The sequence below is a fragment of the Bufo gargarizans genome, chromosome 1 (assembly GCF_014858855.1).
Source record: "Bufo gargarizans isolate SCDJY-AF-19 chromosome 1, ASM1485885v1, whole genome shotgun sequence".
In the NCBI taxonomy this organism is placed as follows: Eukaryota; Metazoa; Chordata; class Amphibia; order Anura; family Bufonidae; genus Bufo; species Bufo gargarizans.
In genome coordinates, this window is record NC_058080.1 from 753604527 (window position 1) to 753612342 (window position 7816).

The following is a 7816-nucleotide window of genomic DNA, read 5'->3' on the forward strand; positions in this document are numbered from 1 at the left end:
CTTTATATATACACAGCTCTGTGCTGTATGCTTTATATATACACAGCTCTGTGCTGTATGCTTTATATATACACAGCTCTGCGCTGTATGCTTTATATATACACAGCTCTGTGCTGTATGCTTTATATATACACAGCTCTGCGCTGTATGCTTTATATATACACAGCTCTGTGCTGTATGCTTTATATATACACAGCTCTGTACTGTATGCTTTATATATACACAGCTCTGTGCTGTATGCTTTATATATACACAGCTCTGCGCTGTATGCTTTATATATACACAGCTCTGTACTGTATGCTTTATATATACACAGCTCTGTACTGTATGCTTTATATATACACAGCTCTGCGCTGTATGCTTTATATATATACACAGCTCTGTACTGTATGCTTTATATATTGTAGGGATTTGCTCTGGTCGGCAGGGTAAGCGGACGCAGTACAGAGGCGAGACCATGGTTGAAAACACAAAAGTCCAGTGTTTATTCACACAGAAAAGGCAGAAAAGAAAAACAATTCTTTACAGGGTCCTGGTGTTAGTTCACACAGCAGGAGTTCCCAAAATAACATAAATCACCTGGCAGACCACAGAAGGCTTTAGGGCACCTGGCTCTCATGCAGCTCTCAGCCTTGCAGTATGGCGGATCTCCTCAGCTCCCAAAAACACAGAACTTCCACATCTCTACTATCACTTGGAGGATCATACCACACCCAGCTGAGCTAATGGCTGGGTTTTTAAACCCCAGCCTAAAACCTGGTCTGGACGTGGGGAGCAGCCACCAACCCTGCTCTTTGGCTGCTCCCAATAAGAACCGGCCCGGATTAGCTTTACAGCTTTCAACCAGTCCGTCCATTTGTGGATGGTACACAGACGTCCGTAACTATTTAATATGCAGTAAATACAAGGAGTACATAAAAGGGGTCCCCTGATCACTCAGGACCTCTTTAGGTAACCCCACTCAGGAGAACATTTCCATTAGCTCTTTAGCTATAAGTCTCGCCGATGTATGTCGCAGTGGCACTGCCTCTGGGCAGATGTGTTGATGTCCCCTAGCGGACTTCGGTACTGGGCCTACTAGGTCCATAGCGATTTGCTCAAATGGTATCTCGAATATCGGGAGAGACACCAAGGGACTGCGAAAAAGGTGCTGGGGGCTAGTTGCTTGGCAGGTAGGGCAAGACTTACAGAACTTGTCCACCTCCTTAAACACACTGGGCCAGTAAAACCGCTGTAGTATCCGGTTATGTATTTTCTGCATTCCCAGATGACCCCCGAGAACATGCTGGTGGGCTAACTCTAACACGAGTTTGCGATAAGCCTGGGGCACCACCAACTGTTCAATGGGATCACCTCGCAACTGATTTTTCCGATATAACATATCCTGATGAACCACAAAACGGGGGAACAACGACTCTGCCCCTGGTTGTTGTGGTATACCATCTACTATTAATATATTTTCCCAGGCTCAGGATAGGGTTGGGTCCCAGTGCTGGGCGGTACCAAAATTATCCCCAAAGACATTGAGGTCTGCCAGCTCAGGATCCGGTGGCAAGTCCTCCATGTCTCCCACCATCACACTTAGCGGGGTTGTATCTCCCTCTTCCACCGAAGTGGTGGTCAACCCTACCGCTGGCTCTTCGGACTCAGGTTCCCAGGGTTCTGGTCTCCTCTCCCCCCTGACCATTTTGCTAGGGTTACCCCTGTCTTATGGGTATGAGTCACTCTTGTAACCAGCCACAGTGCCGGGAAGTCTCTCCCTATTATAAGTTCATAGTGTAGGTTGGTTGCGAAAGCCACCTCGTGGGTCCACCTGCCGGAAACCATGGACAGAGACACCATAGCAGAAGGGTAGTCTTTTAAGTCCCCATGTATATACATGACTTCGACCTTGCGGCCGGTGTACTCAGCGGAGAGTACCAGGGAAGCCCTTACCAGGGTCACCAGACTCCCTGAGTCCAACAGAGCCTCCGCTGAAGTGTCTCCCACCTCCACCTGGCACAGGTGGTTCAGAAACTCCGGAGCACCCATGGCACACAGTTTCCTGGCATATGATTGACGGAAGCCATAGTTCGTGTCCATAGGATCCCCCTCCTGTGGACAGTCCGCTCGAACATGGCCAGTCTCCCAACACCGTCAGCAGACCATTGGAGCGGGGTCCACAGGGGCCATATCCTGGGCAGGTTTGGTGGGCACCAGTCTCCAGGGTGGAAGGACACGGGATTTGAAAGAACCCCCCTGTAAGTTCCGGGTAGCCTCATAGCGCTCCACCAGGTCGACCATCTCCAGCGCATTACCTGGAGAGACCTGGCCAATCCATTGCTGGAGAGGGGGTGGCAGAGCCCTCCAGAACCTGTCTGCTAGCAACCGGTCCAGCATAGCAGTGGGGCTCAGCACATCAGGTTGTAGCCACTTTTGCAACTGGTTGAGCAGGTTATAATACTGGGGTCTCATGGGCTCAGCTGGGTTGAACTCCCACTGATGCACCCACTGGGCTCTTACCAGCCCACTGGTCCGGGGGCAGCCTTTCCCTGGTGGTCATATTCTCATACATCGCCAGGTATGTTTTGATGTCATCTGTGGGTGTCATCTTAGGGATTGCTGCACGGACTGCTTTCCGGGCATCGTGGACGCTTAGGGTTGCTCCTGCTGTTTGCAAAGCCATCACGTGTTGTAGCAGCAACTAGTTGGTCTCTTGCTGCTGCTTATTAGCCTTGCGTTGCTGCAGGTTGGTCTCTCGCTGCTGCAGATTAGCCTCCATGAGGGCCTTCAAAACAGCCTCCATTTTGTCACGTGACACAGGTTTAAATCTAGCAGGTTTGATAAACGACATACACCCGTGTGCAAACCAAAAATATTTCGACGATCACGCCAGCCTCACTGCGCTAGCACGCGTCCTCCACCAATTGTAGGGAATGCTTTACAGGGTCCTGGTGTTAGTTCACACAGCAGGAGTTCCCATAATAACATAAGTCACCTGGCAGACCACAGCAGGCTTTAGGGCACCTGGCTCTCATGCAGCTCTCAGCCTTACAGTATGGCGGATCTCCTCAGCTCCCAAACACAAGGAGCTTCCACATCTCCACTATCACTTGGAGGATCATACCACACCCAGCTGAGCTGCTGGATGGGTTTTTAAACCCCAGCCCAAAACCTGGTCTAGACGTGGGGAACACACCCTGCTCTTTGGCTGCTCTCAATAAAAACCGGCCCGGATTGGCTTTACAGCCGCACTAAGTTAAACAGTGTCAGCGAGCACTAGAGGCCAGGAACCTCGGTGACACGTACCTTCCGTCAATGACGGACTCTTGCGCCTTCCTACAATATACACAGCTCTGTGCTGTACGCTTTATATATACACAGCTCTGTACTGTATGCTTTATATATATACAGCTCTGCGCTGTATGCTTTATATATACACAGCTCTGTGCTGTACGCTTTATATATACACAGCTCTGTACTGTATGCTTTATATATATACAGCTCTGCGCTGTATGCTTTATATATACACAGCTCTGTACTGTACGCTTTATATATACACAGCTCTGCACTGTATGCTTTATATATACACAGCTCTGCGCTGTATGCTTTATATATACACAGCTCTGTACTGTATGCTTTATATATACACAGCTCTGTACTGTATGCTTTATATATACACAGCTCTGCACTGTATGCTTTATATCTACACAGCTCTGTGCTGTATGCTTTATATATACACAGCTCTGTGCTGTATGCTTTATATATACACTGCTCTGCACTGTATGCTTTATATATACACAGCTCTGCGCTGTATGCTTTATATATACACAGCTCTGTACTGTACGCTTTATATATACACAGCTCTGTACTGTACGCTTTATATATACACAGCTCTGTGCTGTATGCTTTATATATACACAGCTCTGCGCTGTATGCTTTATATATACACAGCTCTGCGCTGTATGCTTTATATATACACAGCTCTGCGCTGTATGCTTTATATATACACAGCTCTGCGCTGTATGCTTTATATATACACAGCTCTGTACTGTATGCTTTATATATACACAGCTCTGTGCTGTATGCTTTATATATACACAGCTCTGTACTGTATTCTTTATATATACACAGCTCTGCACTGTATGCTTTATATATACACCGCTCTGCACTGTACGCTTTATATATACACAGCTCTGCGCTGTATGCTTTATATATACACAGCTCTGTGCTGTATGCTTTATATATACACAGCTCTGTACTGTATGCTTTATATATACACAGCTCTGTACTGTATGCTTTATATATACACAGCTCTGCGCTGTATGCTTTATATATATACACAGCTCTGTACTGTATGCTTTATATATTGTAGGGATTTGCTCTGGTCGGCAGGGTAAGCGGACGCAGTACAGAGGCGAGACCATGGTTGAAAACACAAAAGTCCAGTGTTTATTCACACAGAAAAGGCAGAAAAGAAAAACAATTCTTTACAGGGTCCTGGTGTTAGTTCACACAGCAGGAGTTCCCAAAATAACATAAATCACCTGGCAGACCACAGAAGGCTTTAGGGCACCTGGCTCTCATGCAGCTCTCAGCCTTGCAGTATGGCGGATCTCCTCAGCTCCCAAAAACACAGAACTTCCACATCTCTACTATCACTTGGAGGATCATACCACACCCAGCTGAGCTAATGGCTGGGTTTTTAAACCCCAGCCTAAAACCTGGTCTGGACGTGGGGAGCAGCCACCAACCCTGCTCTTTGGCTGCTCCCAATAAGAACCGGCCCGGATTAGCTTTACAGCTTTCAACCAGTCCGTCCATTTGTGGATGGTACACAGACGTCCGTAACTATTTAATATGCAGTAAATACAAGGAGTACATAAAAGGGGTCCCCTGATCACTCAGGACCTCTTTAGGTAACCCCACTCAGGAGAACATTTCCATTAGCTCTTTAGCTATAAGTCTCGCCGATGTATGTCGCAGTGGCACTGCCTCTGGGCAGATGTGTTGATGTCCCCTAGCGGACTTCGGTACTGGGCCTACTAGGTCCATAGCGATTTGCTCAAATGGTATCTCGAATATCGGGAGAGACACCAAGGGACTGCGAAAAAGGTGCTGGGGGCTAGTTGCTTGGCAGGTAGGGCAAGACTTACAGAACTTGTCCACCTCCTTAAACACACTGGGCCAGTAAAACCGCTGTAGTATCCGGTTATGTATTTTCTGCATTCCCAGATGACCCCCGAGAACATGCTGGTGGGCTAACTCTAACACGAGTTTGCGATAAGCCTGGGGCACCACCAACTGTTCAATGGGATCACCTCGCAACTGATTTTTCCGATATAACATATCCTGATGAACCACAAAACGGGGGAACAACGACTCTGCCCCTGGTTGTTGTGGTATACCATCTACTATTAATATATTTTCCCAGGCTCAGGATAGGGTTGGGTCCCAGTGCTGGGCGGTACCAAAATTATCCCCAAAGACATTGAGGTCTGCCAGCTCAGGATCCGGTGGCAAGTCCTCCATGTCTCCCACCATCACACTTAGCGGGGTTGTATCTCCCTCTTCCACCGAAGTGGTGGTCGACCCTACCGCTGGCTCTTCGGACTCAGGTTCCCAGGGTTCTGGTCTCCTCTCCCCCCTGACCATTTTGCTAGGGTTACCCCTGTCTTATGGGTATGAGTCACTCTTGTAACCAGCCACAGTGCCGGGAAGTCTCTCCCTATTATAAGTTCATAGTGTAGGTTGGTTGCGAAAGCCACCTCGTGGGTCCACCTGCCGGAAACCATGGACAGAGACACCATAGCAGAAGGGTAGTCTTTTAAGTCCCCATGTATATACATGACTTCGACCTTGCGGCCGGTGTACTCAGCGGAGAGTACCAGGGAAGCCCTTACCAGGGTCACCAGACTCCCTGAGTCCAACAGAGCCTCCGCTGAAGTGTCTCCCACCTTCACCTGGCACAGGTGGTTCAGAAACTCCGGAGCACCCATGGCACACAGTTTCCTGGCATATGATTGACGGAAGCCATAGTTCGTGTCCATAGGATCCCCCTCCTGTGGACAGTCCGCTCGAACATGGCCAGTCTCCCAACACCGTCAGCAGACCATTGGAGCGGGGTCCACAGGGGCCATATCCTGGGCAGGTTTGGTGGGCACCAGTCTCCAGGGTGGAAGGACACGGGATTTGAAAGAACCCCCCTGTAAGTTCCGGGTAGCCTCATAGCGCTCCACCAGGTCGACCATCTCCAGCGCATTACCTGGAGAGACCTGGCCAATCCATTGCTGGAGAGGGGGTGGCAGAGCCCTCCAGAACCTGTCTGCTAGCAACCGGTCCAGCATAGCAGTGGGGCTCAGCACATCAGGTTGTAGCCACTTTTGCAACTGGTTGAGCAGGTTATAATACTGGGGTCTCATGGGCTCAGCTGGGTTGAACTCCCACTGATGCACCCACTGGGCTCTTACCAGCCCACTGGTCCGGGGGCAGCCTTTCCCTGGTGGTCATATTCTCATACATCGCCAGGTATGTTTTGATGTCATCTGTGGGTGTCATCTTAGGGATTGCTGCACGGACTGCTTTCCGGGCATCGTGGACGCTTAGGGTTGCTCCTGCTGTTTGCAAAGCCATCACGTGTTGTAGCAGCAACTAGTTGGTCTCTTGCTGCTGCTTATTAGCCTTGCGTTGCTGCAGGTTGGTCTCTCGCTGCTGCAGATTAGCCTCCATGAGGGCCTTCAAAACAGCCTCCATTTTGTCACGTGACACAGGTTTAAATCTAGCAGGTTTGATAAACGACATACACCCGTGTGCAAACCAAAAATATTTCGACGATTACGCCAGCCTCACTGCGCTAGCACGCGTCCTCCACCAATTGTAGGGAATGCTTTACAGGGTCCTGGTGTTAGTTCACACAGCAGGAGTTCCCATAATAACATAAGTCACCTGGCAGACCACAGCAGGCTTTAGGGCACCCAGCAGGCGGCTCTCATGCAGCTCTCAGCCTTACAGTATGGCGGATCTCCTCAGCTCCCAAACACAAGGAGCTTCCACATCTCCACTATCACTTGGAGGATCATACCACACCCAGCTGAGCTGCTGGATGGGTTTTTAAACCCCAGCCCAAAACCTGGTCTAGACGTGGGGAACACACCCTGCTCTTTGGCTGCTCTCAATAAAAACCGGCCCGGATTGGCTTTACAGCCGCACTAAGTTAAACAGTGTCAGCGAGCACTAGAGGCCAGGAACCTCGGTGACACGTACCTTCCGTCAATGACGGACTCTTGCGCCTTCCTACAATATACACAGCTCTGTGCTGTACGCTTTATATATACACAGCTCTTTACTGTATGCTTTATATATATACAGCTCTGCGCTGTATGCTTTATATATACACAGCTCTGTACTGTACGCTTTATATATACACAGCTCTGCACTGTATGCTTTATATATACACAGCTCTGCGCTGTATGCTTTATATATACACAGCTCTGTACTGTATGCTTTATATATACACAGCTCTGTACTGTATGCTTTATATATACACAGCTCTGCACTGTATGCTTTATATCTACACAGCTCTGTGCTGTATGCTTTATATATACACAGCTCTGTGCTGTATGCTTTATATATACACTGCTCTGTACTGTATGCTTTATATATACACAGCTCTGCGCTGTATGCTTTATATATACACAGCTCTGTACTGTACGCTTTATATATACACAGCTCTGTACTGTACGCTTTATATATACACAGCTCTGTGCTGTATGCTTTATATATACACAGCTCTGCGCTGTATGCTTTATATATACACAGCTCTGCGCTGTATGCTTTA